Raw genomic sequence first — 15,596 nt, 5'->3', positions numbered from 1 at the left:
TCTCCTGACCCACTCCTCTCCTTTTCCCTTCCCTGTCTTCGCCATCATTTCCTCTCACTCTCTCCTCAACCCCATCCAACTTTTTCTTCACTCCCTCCTCTTTTGTCTCCCCTCCTCTCTCCATCTCCCTACTGCTCACCTCACCTTCTATGCTCTCCTCTCATTCTTCCCCCCCTCTTCACTCCCCTTTACCTGACTTGCTTTTTTCCTCCCCGCTCACTCTCCTCCCTCACCTCTGTCTCTCCTTAGTCACCTTCCAACTGCCTCTATTCTCCTCATCTGCCTTCAATATCTACCCATCCGCTAACTCTGCTTAGTCTGAAGTGGTCTCGACTCCCCATGTGCAACACCACGGGAGATTGATTAGTTACAGAAAAAAATGGATGTGTCCTTTAAATGATGACATTAAAAAAAATGTTTTTTAATTGCTTCTAACAATGTCCAAGTATGGCTCTTTATATACTTTGGCCCTGAATTTGAAACTGACCACAACTTTTGGATGTGGTGCACATGCAGAAACCCGAAGCTGGGGTCTGTCAATGACAGCTCCACAACTGGCTGTGCCGTGCCCCACCTCCACTTGACCCCCACAGAAATCAGTGAAATCGCATAAATCACTGAAACAGACGGAAACTTCGGCTCTACCGCAGTAAGTACACTGTTAAATTAAAAGTTCCATCCAAAGAGATTAGATATAATTGGGGCTTTAACAGCGTATTGACTGCTAAACAAAAGTTAAGAGCCTGGAAAAATAATTTTAATTTTGTGCAGTGTGAGATTTGTTCATTTTAAGAAATGTTTTAAAAACATTTTTAAGTTTATACATCTTTATTTTAGGCTTGCTTTTTCCCCATGTGAGAGCTCCAACCTTTGTTTTGCTCCCTCTAACTATTTAAAAAAGTTGGGGGTCGAAATTGCCCATTTTGCACCGCCCGCCACTGGGGAGCAGCTGTGTAGAGCTGACCAACTCGCCCCAGTAGCGCCCTGGAACCCGCCCCTACAGGAAGTGGAGCGCGTCCTTCCTGTGATGGGTGGTAACTGCAATTTTGCGGTCGGAGCAGAACTTCTGCGCCGGGTGAAGGTAGTCCAGCCCCGAGTCGGTTACTGCCCCCAATCGAGGCGCTGGGGAATTTCTCCCCTTTAGAATATTAAGGGCTTACCCACTTCCTTGTTTGCTGTCTGTGAGAATTCTGCCTTTTGATTAGCTGCTTAGACAGCCTGTTGATGTCACAACAATTCACAAAATGGAATCCCTATTAACTTCCGTTGAATTGAATTCAAGGTCAGAAAACTCAAAGCTCTCGACACGGATTGCGAGATCCCTGTGTGGAGTGTCTTCGCTTTGCTGCTGGCTGCAAATTCCGGGCCAATATTCAGCTGTGCATCTGGCAAGCCTGGAAACTTTGTAATATGAATATGAATCGGTGATATGCAGGCAGGAATATCAGGAAATTATACACAAGTTTAAATTACCTCTTGGGTTCTCCTTAACGTATTAAAATACACCGGTTGAATGCACAGCTGGAAATCCGTGTCATATATTAAATGAGTGAAGGCCTACTTTCTGATTGCATTTATCCTATTTAGTGTCTCAACTTGTGATCAACACCATGTGAAATTTGTTAGTATGTAGGCCTCCAAGATTCCTACTCATAACCTATTTCCAAATTATGTTTGCATTTAACTAAAAGGCTATCCATGTATTATTCACTTTGCCATAATGATGTTTATTTAAGCAAGTGAAATGCTACATGTGATGTAACTGTATCAGATCAGCAGGCAACAAGGTATTCATTTGCTTCATCGATGTCATGTCTGATGATGAAACTGCAATTCCAGAAAACAATTTTTTCATGTTATTAGTTTTTCAGTGTGGCAAGTAATAAATGGTTGTTAAAGCTGAATTCTTAACATACATTGCTCATAGTACCTTCTCTTGTTTAATTTGTCCTAGTGTACTGGATGTGATAATAATGGACTCTCAGATTGGTAATAGTCTAAAAAATAGAAAAATATATCATTAAGTTTTTGTCATGCAATTAGTATATGTTACCAAATTCTGTACAATTCAAAATAATGCACAGTATGCTTGACTTAGATAAAATATACTAACAGCTTTTTTCCAAAAAATGCCACAGTTTTCATTAATATTATTAATGCTGTTAGAATTCTATTCTACATTACATGAAATTGTTCAAAGAAAGGTTTCGACACTTGTGCTGCATGATATGGTACAAGTAATTACTAAACCGTCTTTTGGATTAGACGTAAAACTGAGATGTTCCCAGGGATTTTATCTGAGATCTTTCTTGTCTGTAATGCTCAAAAATACATTATTGGTTCATACTGGGGGTATTCTTATCGTGAAAGTACCCTACAGGATAAGAAAGAAATTTAGATCGGATACTTTAGAAACTGAAAAAAAATATAGAATTGATGTACTAATGAAACATCAAGTCAATAGTTTAGATTGTGCAGCGCCCCGTTCGGGGCGATAACTTTCACAGGAGTTCAAAAATATCGCCGGGCGCTGTGCAAGTGAAGCCGATGCGAACTTTGGGTTTAATGCTCCGGGAAGGAAGTGGAGCGCTAAATCAAGCGCTACCACTTCCCTTGGAGCGCTAAACCAGGCAAGAGGGGTGGTAGCGGCAGAGCGTTGCACAATGTCCAGTGCAGCGCTGCCGGGATCCGAGGTTCCTTCCCTCCCTTAAAGGGAAGGACCATTGCTGGAGGCTCGACAATAAATCAACACCCCTGCTCACCGACAGCAGCCGCCATCCACGACGATCAGCCACAAACACTCGAACAGAGTGCAGGGCTGAGCAATCGCGGTCGAAGAAAAGGGAAATAAAATGCACAGAGGGTTCTGCAAGATTTTTCATGTACCTCACTGGCGCTCCCTTTAAATGCTGCTCCCCAGCGGCCGGCCTACCATACAACGCCTCCTGCAGCTGCTGGTGTTGACATCCAGCGATGCTGCAGGAGGCGGAACCGAATTATGCATCTGGTGCGGTACCAGAGCACTGTGCACCGGATGACGTCACGATCTCCAGAGCACAGGGGATCGTGGCATTAGGGTTTACTACCATCGCTAAATGCAAGGCAAGTTCGTGGGCATCAGTACTCTCGCCGTGCCTGGTCGCAGAGCCGGTAGTACCATGTTATCCCTCCCCGGAGGTGCTAACGGGAGGCAAAGGAAGCCAATTTCATCCCCATGGAGTTAGTGTACTGATAAAGAATAGAGTTAATACCTTAGAATGTGAAAACTAGCCCTGGAACATAGAACTGTTGTGCTAAAAAGGTAATAATACTGGAGACTATGGGCTCAATTTTCCCCAATGCCATTTTTTTTGTGTATTGTAAGAGTTACACTCATTTTTTTTGGCCCCGGCTACGCCAAAAAAATAACGAGCAAGTTTACCCTTTCTATTTTTTTAAATTGGCGCCACGCAGCCTATCCTTTAGCTTTGGGGGTGTGGAGCCTATCGTATGCGTCGAAAAAACGATGCCCCCCGTGTGTCCTTGGATGCTCTAATAATGACTTCACGAGGCAATGTGTTGCACTTGAACTGTAGTGACCTTAGTCCTCTTTTTGTTAACTCCAGAGTGAGGATCACACCTGGTGGCCTTCCTTTTATACTCGGTCAGGCACACCTGTACAGGTAACCTACAAGTCTCCCACTGCTGTGCCCTCAGGTGGTACACCTTGTGATAGTACAAACAGTAGCCATGTAGGATACATGACATCACTCTCCTCCAAGCCTTTAGTGCAAATCGCCTCTGCATTGACTGTGCTCTGGGCTTAACTCTATCTGGTTGACCCTTGGCGGGTCATTTCAATCTTGGGTGAGTGGTTGGTGCGGTAGAGTGCTGGTGGTTGCTGTCTGTGTGTGTCCCTGACCACTCCATTCTCCCCCTCCCACATATAGGTTATGCCGGAGGCTCAGTGCGTTCATATACATTCAAGCTCAGGAAAACCGTTTGCATTCATTTGTGCTTCAGTTGCGAGACCAGTACGTTAAGACTGGTGAATACATTATCGATGCGTACTGAGGGTCGGTGACCGGTGTGTAAGGACAAACTAGTTCAGAACTGCTGGATGGAGTCCAGGCAGTCTGGTGGCGGCGCGGTGCCCAGTGCTGGCAGTGGGAACCCAGTTGGCTCAAGTTGCCTGCTCTTGGGGCTGTTGCCGTAGTTCCTAGCATCAGGCAGGTTCACAGATGCCTGTGACCTCCTGTCCCTTCTTGCGCCCTGGGTCACTGCTGCTCCTTGAGGGGCTGTCGTCTAGCAGTGCACAGGGAACAGCTGACTCGCTAGCCTGGGCGTTGTTTGGTTTGGGATCCTGGCTGGTCTCGGTCCCCTTCGGGAGGACTGTCGTGAATGACACTTCGTTTCCAGGTATGGCCTTGGTGGCGATGGGGTCTGGGGGCTGTGCCTTAGCACAGTTTGCTCTTCCGGGCTCGTGGCGGTTGGTGCCATCGGGTGCCTGAAAGGTGGAGCTGATCAGGGGCAGGGTATCGATACCGGTGCCGTTTCCCTCCTGAGATCACTTGCTCTGCAGCTCGTGTGCATTGGCTGCTTGTGGCCACACTCCATGGTGCATAACTCTGGTCCCGGAGACAAAGACTACAGCATTAGGTAGCTCGCTGGACCTGTATGCTCCCGATGGGTGTCTGCCCGCTGCATTGGCTGCGTACAGTTGAAATCATACATCGCACAACTTTTCATTACTTATGGTGGATACTCTGTAGCTCCGATCGCGATCGTGCAACTTTTCCTCGCTGGTTGCATGTACACAATTCTGATCATCAATTACACATTTTACATGATCGCGCAACTTTCCCTTGCTTATTGCATGTACACAACTCTGATCATCAGTTACACATTTTGTCTCTAACTTACTGTTGCTATTACATGGTGTGTGGAACTGTCTCTTTAAGTGTAGTGGTTTGCAGGCCTCCTTTAAGAGAGCCTTGCTTTCTTTACCCCAATCCTCTTCTCCGTTTGGTGCCACGTATTGCTCCATCAGTGTTGCACATCGTGGTCTGGCCGCGGCCATCTTTTTCTTCAGCGCATCACCTCGTTGTTTGGGCGCCATCTTTCCTTGATCCACGATGTCGACTGCGGTGATCCTCTTTGTCATGTAGTCAACCAGCATTGTAACCCATGTATAATCTGACCTAAGTTGTACACTGTGAGAACAATGACCACTAGGTGGGAGACACTCTGAACCTGGACCTTCAGGTACAAAAGGGGAAGCTCCACACACCTTCATCACTTGAGTGCTAAGGAATAAAGGATAGGCCACAGACTGACCTTCTCTCAAGCATGGGCCTCGTGTGCATTTATACTGTATAGTAAGGACCTATCAATGGCGACGAGAAACTGGGATTTAAACCACGCGAGCATGGCCATTAGCAGAACAGACGAGAGGCACTGTGTTAAGGAATGGTTGGGACAGAGATTCAACATTGTTAAAGCAGCACACAGTTCTCCAGGCAGACAAGGGCAATCGGGCATGCCCCAACATGTAGTCGAACCCAAAGGGGGAGTTCGACAGAGACAATGGCAAGTTGAATGGCGATTCACACCATTGCAAGAGACAATGCGGCCAGTAATGGGGCCATCAACACCTGTTAATGGCGCATTCAAGTAAAGTCACAGGGGCAGACAGGGACGGTCGACTGGCAAGGGACCTTTTGTTTCCAACAGCAGCTCATGTTGGAGGCGTGGAGGCACACACTCAGCCGGAGTTTGCAGAGATGAGCAAAATACCTGCAGAAATTGCAGAAATGAACGCTGGGGGAAATCGCTGGAAGCTGAAGTTCAGCGAGTTCATGTGGAGCACGTATATAGTTCATACACCAGGAAACCACCGATAATGATGAAAGTGCTCCTCAATGGCATCCCAGTATCAATGGAGCTAGACACAGGTGCCAGCCAGTCCCTGATGGGTATCAAACAGTTCGAAAAGTTGTGAGCGTCCAAGGCCAGGAGGCCAAAATTATTGCCGATTGACGCACAGCTACGGACTTACACAAAGCAGATCATTCCGGTGCTAGGCAGTGCCACGGTAGTCGTGACCCACAAAGATTCGGAGAACAGGTTGCCACTCTGGGTTGTCCCGGGGGACGGTCCCGCATTACTGAGGAGGAGTTGGCTTGCTGTCATGGACTGGAAATGGGGCGATGTCAATGCAATTTCCTCTGTGGAGCGAGTATCATGCTCACAGACCCTGGACAAATTTGACTCATTATTTCAATATGGCATCAGCATTTTCATGGGGGCCAAGGTAGTGATTCACATAAACGCCGACGCCAGGCCAATACACCACAAGACCAGAGCAGTGCCGTACGTGATGCGGGAAAAGATAGAAGGCGAATTGGACCGCCTGCTGAGGGAAGGCATCATCTCACCAGTTGAATTCAGTGACTGGGCAAGCCCGATCATGCCGGTGCTCAAGACGGATGGGTTGGTCAGGATATGTGGTGATTACAAGGCCACCATCAATCGGTTGTCACTCCAAGACCAGTACCCGCTACCGAGAGCGGAGGACCTCTTTGCGATGCTATCCGGTGGCAAACTTTTTTCAAAATTGGACCTGACCTCAGCTTACATGACCCAGGAGCTGGTGAGTGATTGAAGAAGCTGACCACCATCACAACACACAAGGGGTTGTTTGAGTACAACAGATGTCCGTTCGGGATTCGCTCGGTCGCTGCGATCTTCCAACGAAAGATGGAAAGCCTCCTCAAGTCGATTCCAGGGACGGTGGTTTTTCAGGACAACATCCCTATCATGGGTTACGATATTAAAGAACACCTCCACAACCTGGAGGAGGTGCTACGCAGACTGGACCGGGTAGGGCTGTGACTGTAAAAGGCAAAGTGCATCTTCCTAGCTCCAGAGGTACAATTCCTGGGGATGAGGGTAGCAGCAGACAGGATCAGCCCTTCTGCATCCAAGACAGAAGCGATCCAGAGAGCACGCAGACCCCGTAACACGACAGAGCTGCGTTCGTTCCTGGGGCTCCTGAACTATTTTGGTAACTTTCTTCCCAAATTGAGCATGCTGTTAGAGCTGCTACACGTGCTCCTACGCAAAGGTCGCGCATGGATCTGGAGGGACAGCCAGGAAAGGGCTATTAATAGAGCACGTAATTTGTTATGTTCTAACACTGTTAACACTATACGACCCATGTAAGAAACTTGTATTAACGTGTGATGCGTCGTCCTATGGTGTCGGGTGCATGTGTATATGCGGTAAAGAAAATGCACCAGTACCTGTTTGGCTGGAAATTTGAGCTGGAGACAGATCACAAGCCCCTAACGTCCATTTTGGCCGACAACAAGGCCATAAATGCAAAGGCATCGGCCCGCATACAGAGGTGGGCACTCACATTAGCAGCCTATGACTATACAATTCGGCACAGACCGGGCACCGAAAACTGCGTCGATGCACTCAGCAGGCTCCCACTAGCCACCACTGAGGGGCCGACCGAACATGCTGCTGAGATGGTCATGGATGTTGAAGCTTTTGGAAGCGAAGGCTCACCTGTGACAGCCCGTCAGATTAAAGTCTGGGCAAATAGAGACCTGCTGTTGTCTCCAGTCAAGAAATGTGTCCTGAATGGGGACTGGGCAGCCACGTACAGGGCATGCCCTGAGGAATTTAAACCATTTCACAGGCGAAGGGATGAACTCTCGATTCAAGCCGATTGCCTACTGTGGGGAAACCGAGCAGTCATGCCCCAGATGGGCAGAGAGGTGTTCATCAGAGAACGCCATAATGAGCACCCGGGCATTGTCATGATGAAGGCAATTGCCAGGTCACACGTTTGGTGGCCAGGGATAGACGCAGATCTGGAACTTTGTGTTCGCAGGTGCAACATGTGTGCTCTGCTGGGCAATGCGCCCAGGGAAGCCCCCCCATAGCCCCTGGCCATGGCCTGCCCAGCCATAGTCACGCATCCATGTGGACTACGCAGGTCCTTTCATGGGAAAAACATTTTTTTTTGTCGTAGACGCCTACTCCAAATGGATCGAGTGTGACATTTTAAATTCAAGCACATCCTCTGCCACGGTAGAAAGTCTACAGGCAATGTTCGCCACCCACGGTCTACCGGACGTCTTAGTCAGCGACAATGGCCCGTGCTTCACAAGCACTGAATTCCAAGACTTCATGGCAGGCAATGGAATTAACCATGTCAGAATGGCACCGTTCAAGCCGGCCTCAAACAGCCAGGCAGAACGAGCAGTGCAGATAATCAAACAGGGGATGCTCAGGATCCAAGGGGGTTCCCTACAAACCCGCTTATCATGCCTCCTGTTGGCCTATAGATCCCGACCACACTCGCTCACAGGAGTTCCACCCGCAGAGCTGCTAATGAAAAGGACGCTCAAAACCCGGTTATCCCTTATACACCCCACCAAGAAAGAAATTGTCGAGAGCAGGCACCAGCCACAATATGACTACCATGACAGGAATGCGAGGGCACGATGTACTGATGTAAATGTTCCTGGTTTTGTCCTCAACTACGCTGCAGGGCCCAAATGGCTCGCAGGCACTGTGATTGACAAAGAGGGAAATAGGATTCTGGTCGTTAAACTTAGCAATGGAAAATCTGCCGCAAACACGTGGATCAAACAAAAAGGAGGTTCAGCAATCCTATCGAAGAAGCAGAGGAAGAACACGACATAGAGTTCACTCCACCACAGGTGACCGAACACCGGAACCAAAGGAAGGAGAGCACAATTACTGCGGGCAGTCCGGACTGGCCTGAGGCACCGCAAACAGCAGACACTCAGGCCAGCACCCAACAACCGGAGCCCCAACTCAGGCGCTCTACAAGAGAACGTAAACCACCAGAGAGACTCAACCTGTGATCCCAATAAGACTTTGTGGGGGAGGTGATGTCATGTATTCAACCAGCATTGTAACCCATGTATAATCTGACCTAAGTTGTACACTGTGAGAACAATGACCACTAGGTGGGAGACACTCCTAACCTGGACCTTCAGATACAAAAGGGGAAGCTCCACCCACCTTCATCACTTGAGTGCTAAGGAATAAAGGATAGGTCACAGACTGACTTTCTCTCAAGCATGGGCCTCGTGTGCATTTATACTGTATCGTAAGGACCTATCACTCTTCTCCCCGGGTTCTGCCACTGAAGCTGGAAAGTCGCCTTTGGATCCGATTTTCTTTCTCTGGAGTCCTGCCACCGGAGCCTGGAAGGTGCGTTCGGGTCGTCCCAGCTGGATTTCCACGCAGTAGTGCTGAGCGGTCTGTGCCTCGGGTGCTGTGCTGGTCTGCTTTCTGGTGTCGGGTCCCCCTTCAAGTGAGGGCTTGCTGTGGCTCCGAATGCGGAGGACGTCGATCGCTGGAGGGGTGAAGTCTTCCCACTTCCAATGGATCTTCTCCATCCACCTTCTTCGGAGTAGCGTTCCATCACCTGCAACAATCCACAGAGGTAACCTGTGCACCGCGCCATCATGGAGTACCTTTACATTCGAACTACAAAAGACTGGGATAAGTTCATCAGTGTAGGTGTGCAGCTTTGCCTGAACCGGGGCCAACTTGGTCGTTCAGCTTGATTGTCCCATAGTCTCTCAAAGGCTTCTTAATTCATTACTGACTGGCTCGCCCCCGTGTCCACTTCCATGAAAATTGGAACACCATCTATCTCGACTTCCATCCTCAACGGGGAACACTCGGTGGTGCAGGTAAACATGCTATATACATCATCGTGGGGCTGAGCTGCCTCTCTGCTTATCGTTTCATAATCCGCGCTGGATTCATGGCCATTTGCAGACTCTTCATCGACAGTGAGTCATATTTTTCTTACACATTTACTGGAGGTGGCCCTTTGTGCAGCAGCCCTTGCATACATAGTCTTTAAAGTGGCACTGGTGAGCCCTGTGATTCCCTCCACAATGCCAGCATGGAGCTACTCGATTAGCCCCCCACCAGCGGACTCTGAGTTAAGGGACTCGGAGGCTGAGATGGTTCGCCTTCTACAGTCCACACTGTGCACAAAACCTGCCGGGTTTGAGTCCTGAGAGTGAGTCATTTGCCTAGAACCGCAGGTCGAGGTCATGAATGCCTGGCTCACAGAGATGGCCTTCTGCAGTGCGACTGTGGTATCCACCGACAGTAGCTTATGAAGAAGGCCCTCAAGGCCGATTCCAATGACAAAAATGTACCGTAGCGCTTCATTGAGGTGGTCGCCGAAATCACACGGTGCCACCAGCCTCCTGAGTCTGCGACGTATTTCGCGATTTCCTGGCCTTCAGGCCATTGGTGGGTGTCGAACCGGTGTCCGGCTGTGAGGATGCTCTCCTTGGGCTTGAGTTGCTCATGGATCAGTGTTACGAGCTCCTCATACATCCTGGTGCCAGCAAGTCCCTGATGAGTCCATAGACGGTGGGCCTACAACTGGTTAGCAGGATAGCTCTGCGCTTATCAACCAGTGTGGCCGGATCGTCTCCTGCCAGGTCATTTGCTGTGAAGAAATGTTCGAGCCTCTCCACGAAGGCATCCCAATCATCACCATCGGCGAACTGCTGCAACGTACCAAGGGTAGTCATTTTCGCGTGAAAGTCTGTAATCTTGTCGCCAATTGTTGTGTCTTGGATGGTCTAATAATGACTCCATGAGGCAATGTGCTGCACTTGAACTATAGTGACCGTAGTCCTTTATTTGTTAACTCCAGAGTGAGGATCACACCTGGTGGCCTGCTTCTTATACTAGGCCAGGCACACCTGTACAGGTAACGTACAAGTCTCCCACTGCTGTGCCCTCAGGTGGCACACCTTGTGATAGTACAAACAGTAGGCATGTAGAGTAAATGACAGCCTCCTTCTGCATATGCGCAAAAAAAAGGGAGGTTTTTGACATGACCGCTATGGGCACGCATGCCCAGTACAGCTCCCGGTCTACATTTATCCACTTTTAAAGAGCCAGTTGTGTGTGAGAACTTTAATTCTTCGTGGAAAAATCGGAGCTGCAATACAATATGCAATGCGGCCCGAGAACCAAGAATTCCTTACAGGGTGAAGTGGAGGCACTGATTACTGTAATTGAGGCCAGATGGCACGAGCTGGACACCAGCAGAGGTCACATAAAGAAATTATTAAATTGAAGCGAGTGAAACAAAGGGTCAGAGAGAAACACACGGATTGTTAAAAAAAAGATCAGGTAACTATTACAGGATATCCTTGTGCATCTTAGAGGAGCATACATGAAAGGTGGCTGTAATACTATCACAGGCAAGCCAAGAAGACCTATGTCTACTTGTATGGAAGATGATGGGTAACAAATAAATGTTGTTCAAGGCACTGGGAGAATTTGCTGCTCTTCTTCAAATAAGAATCTTTTTGTTCGCCTCAGAGAAAAGATCAGATCTCGGTTTAACATCTCATTTGAATGACAGCACCTCCAACAGTGCAGCACTCCTTCAGTACATGAAATGGATGAACTTCAACAATTGTACATCCCTGTCTGGAGTAAAAATAAAACGGGGAAGGTGGCTCAACCATGGCTAACAAGGGAAATTAGGGATAGTGTTAAATCCAAGGAAGAGGCATATAAATTGGGCAGAAAAAGCAGCAAACCTGAGGACTGGGAGAAATTTAGAATCCAGCAGAGGAGGACAAAGGGTTTAATTAGGAGGGGGGAAATAGAGTATGATAGGAAGCTTGCTGGGAACATAAAAACTGACTGCAAAAGTTTCTATAGATTTGTGAAAAGAAAAAGATTAGTGAAGACAAACGTCCTTTGCAGTCAGATTCAGGTGAATTTATAATGGGGAACAAAGATATGGCAGACCAGTTGAACAAATACGTTGGTTCTGTCTTCACGAAGGAAGACACAAATAAGCTTCCGGAAATACTAGGGGACCGAGGGTCTAGTGAGAAGGAGGAACTGAAGGAAATCCTTATTAGGCAGAAAATTGTGTTGGGGAAATTGATGGGATTGAAGGCCGATAAATCCCCGGGGCCTGATTGTCTGCATCCCACAGTACTTAAGGAAGTGGCCCTAGAAATAGTGGATGCATTGGTTATCAGTTTCCAACAGTCTATCGACTCAGGATCAGTTCCTATGGACTGGAGGGTAGCTAATGTAACATCACTTTTTAAAAAAGGAGAGCAAAAACAGGTAATTATAGATCGGTTAGCCTGATATCAGTAGTGGGGAAAATGTTGGATTCCATTATTAAAGATTAAATAACAGCGCATTTAGAAAGCAGTGACATGATCGGATCGGTCCAAGTCAGCATGAATTTATGAAAGGGAAATCATGCTTGACAAATCTTTTAGAATTTTTTGAGGATGTAACTAGTAGAGTGGACAAGGGAGAACCAGTGGATGTGGTATATTTGGACTTTGAAAAAGCTTTTGACAAGGTCCCAGACAAGAGATTGGTGTGCAAAATCAAAGCACATGGTATTGGGGGTAATGTACTGACGTGGATAGAGAACTGGTTGGCAGTCAGGAAGCAGAGTCGGGATTAACAGGTCCTTTTCAGAATGGCAGGCAGTGACTAGTGGGGTGCCGTAGGGCTCAGTGCTGGGAACCCAGCTATTTACAATATGCATCAATGATTTGGATGAAGGAATTGGGTGTAATATCTCCAAGTTTGCAGATGACACTAAGTTGGGTGGCGGTGTGAGCTGTAAGGAGGATGCTAAGAGGCTGCAGGCTGCATTGCACAGGTTTGGTGAGTGAGCAAATGCTTGGTAGATGCAGTACAATATAGATAAATGTGAGGTTATCCACTTTGGTGGCAAAAACACGAAGGCAGAATATTATCTGAATGGCAGCAGATTAGGAAAAGGGGAGGTGCAACAAGACCTGGGTGTCATGGTACATCAGTCATTGAAAGTTGGCATGCAGGTACAGCAGGCGGTGAAGAAGGCAAATGGCATGTTGATCTTCATAGCTAGGGGATTTGAGTATAAGAGCAGGGAGGTCTTACTGCAGTTGTACAGGGTCCTGGTGAGGCTTCGCCTGAAATATTGTGTTCAGTTTTGGTCTCCTAATCTGAGGAAGGACACTCTTGCTATTGAGGGAGTGCAGCAAAGGTTCACCAGACTGATTCCCGGGATGGCAGGACTGACATATGAGGAGAGACTGGATCGACTGGAGTTTAGAAGGATGAGAGGGGATCTCATAGACACATATAAAATTCGGGACTGGACAGTTTAGGTGCAGGAAAAATGTTCTCGATGTTGGGGAAGTCCAGAACCAGGGGACACAGTCTTAGGATAAGGGGTAAGCCATTTAGGACTGAAATGAGGAGAAACTTCTTCACTCAGAGAGTTGTTAACCTGTGGAATTCTCTACCGCAGAGAGTTGTTGATGCCAGTTCATTGGATATATTCAGGAGGGAGTTAGATATGGCCCTTACGGCTAAAGGGATCAAGGGGTATGGAGAGAAAGCAGGAAAGGGGTACTGAGGTGAATGATTAGCCACGATCTTATTGAATGGTGGTGCAGATTCGAAGGCCGAATGGCCGACTCCTGCACCTATTTTCTATGTTTCTACTCTGCTAAACTGTCAGCATAGATTATGTGCTCAAGACCTGATGTGGCACTTAAATATGTGACATTCTGAATCAGTCGGGAGTGCTATCACTGACTGAAGCGGAACACCTTCTCCTCAGTACTTCTGGTCAGACCTCTGTGTATGTAACAAATGCAGAATTATAAAGAAAGTAAGAACTATTGTGGCATTATTTTTATTCTTAAAATGAAGCACTCCTTAAATGACTACCTGTCCATTCAGCTGTTTGGGGATCCGGGCAGCATTCCTGAAATGGAGCCTCTGATGGGGCCCCATTGTGGAGGTTTGTAGTTCTCATCCTAATGGGCATACTGTATGGCCTCCAAATTTATATGGGGTCCTACTGAGATTGGAAGAATTGGAATTCCCAATGTAGAGTCCCTACCACGCACCCTCATTTGGGGCAGTTGAAGGTTCCGTCGCAGAAAAGGCCTCCCAGAAATTCCCAGCAAAGATCTAGCTACAGAGTTACAGTAGAAATGTACCAGAAGGCCTGTGCAAATTTGGGTCCAGTTGTCAACTATTAGTAATAAAATTATTTTATTTAAATTAGAATTTACTATACTCTTTTTGAGAGAATATGCATCTGACATTTTTCTGCTGACAGGTTGTGGCCACTGGTTGGATGGTTTATGCTTACAATGTGAAACAGACTATCCACATCATACATCCAAATTAACACAGCAAATAGTAGATATACCAATTTTGGTTAATTAATTATGCTTATCTTTAATTACATTTTTACATATAGAAACTTTTAAGGCAAAATAAATATGGTTTTGGTGGCAATTATACTTATTTACAAAATGTTACCATCTGACAAAAACATCAGCCTATACAGTACCTTCATAGTCTTCATTTGTTGTAAACGGAGAATCCTCTTGTGAAAAATCTTGCTGACATCCAGGACTATGGGGCATGGAGCTTCGTGAGGATCTTTCATCATGTCTACGACTGTGAGAAGTTTTTCTTGATGACCTTGTGCTTTCTGGTCTGTCACAATGTGAGTAAGGGTAAGATTCTCTTTTTGGTCTTTATCTGAACCGCAGATCATTATAACTGTGTTTTGCAGCTCTTCAGTTGGGCTAACAAAAAGAATGCTTTGGCTGTATAACTCAGAATTTTCATCTTCTTCTTTATGTTTAAATGTTCTTGGTCTCTGACAATCTTGCTTGGAAAATTTAGCCTTTGACTTTCGCAAAGTATTATCTGGTTTTGTTTGATTTGAATACTGACTTTGAAAGGTTTTCCTGCATTCTTTCTTCACAACATGAGTTCTGGAAATATATGATTCATTGAGGGTTTCATAATAAGCACAATGGAGTTCCTCAGCAGAAACGCTCAAGTCATTTCCATCATAAGGATCTTGAAATGCAATAATTATTCTTTCTTGCAAGGCATCACAAAGTTCTGTAGGTGATGGCTGTGCACAAATTATTTCTGATAGATCAACCTGCACTTGTTCTTCCTCATTCTGGGTTTTAACAATAGCACCTGCAATTATTTTAACATATCCATGTTCTTCATCTTGCTGAATATGATTGTTTGTTTCCTCAGTCAATTGTTCTGAACAGGATACATTATTCCCAAAGTCTCTTGCATTTTTTGATAAGATTTCTTCACAATCTGCATAACGAACAGGACGCGGCATCAAAACAGAACCCGTATTTTGTTTCAGATAAATGTTGAACTCTTGCACAGTCATGGGGGATGAAGGCAGGTTTGCTCCTATTATTGCTGGACCGAAAGACAGTCCCACAATAGTCACTGGTTTATCTGCCAAATTAACCAATTTCTGATCTGATGTCCAAGTTGAAGAACCCTCGATTTTCATAGATTTTGGCCTATAACTGGGTGATGCTATGGAACAATCTACCTCAAGACAATCGTCACTCCATTTGCTCTTTAAGTTTTGTTTTTTATAAGGGGTATTCAGTTTCAGCAAACTTTTACTTGTGGCTGAATAGGAGCATTTATCCACTGATTGCATTTGTATAGATTGCTTTGCCACATCTACTTCAACTTTATCT

The 15,596-nt window shown here is 46.5% G+C and overlaps 1 long non-coding RNA gene across 2 annotated transcripts; it reads right to left on the bottom strand.

Moving 5' to 3' along the window:
• Nucleotides 1-1,746: 1,746 nt before the first annotated feature.
• Nucleotides 1,747-14,683, bottom strand: LOC139274751 (uncharacterized). 2 transcript variants are annotated; one of them, XR_011595590.1, is made up of 3 exons: nt 14,411-14,683; nt 1,931-1,997; nt 1,747-1,827 (listed from the first exon to the last, which is right to left on the bottom strand). It is a non-coding gene; the product is annotated as an uncharacterized lncRNA (long non-coding RNA). The 2 variants fall into 2 exon arrangements; XR_011595591.1 differs by having other exon boundaries at nt 1,815-1,827; nt 1,917-1,997.
• Nucleotides 14,684-15,596: the final 913 nt, after the last annotated feature.

Source organism: Pristiophorus japonicus, chromosome 10, assembly GCF_044704955.1.
Source record: "Pristiophorus japonicus isolate sPriJap1 chromosome 10, sPriJap1.hap1, whole genome shotgun sequence".
Taxonomy (NCBI): Eukaryota; Metazoa; Chordata; class Chondrichthyes; family Pristiophoridae; genus Pristiophorus; species Pristiophorus japonicus.
This window is presented reverse-complemented; position numbering and strand designations above follow the sequence as displayed.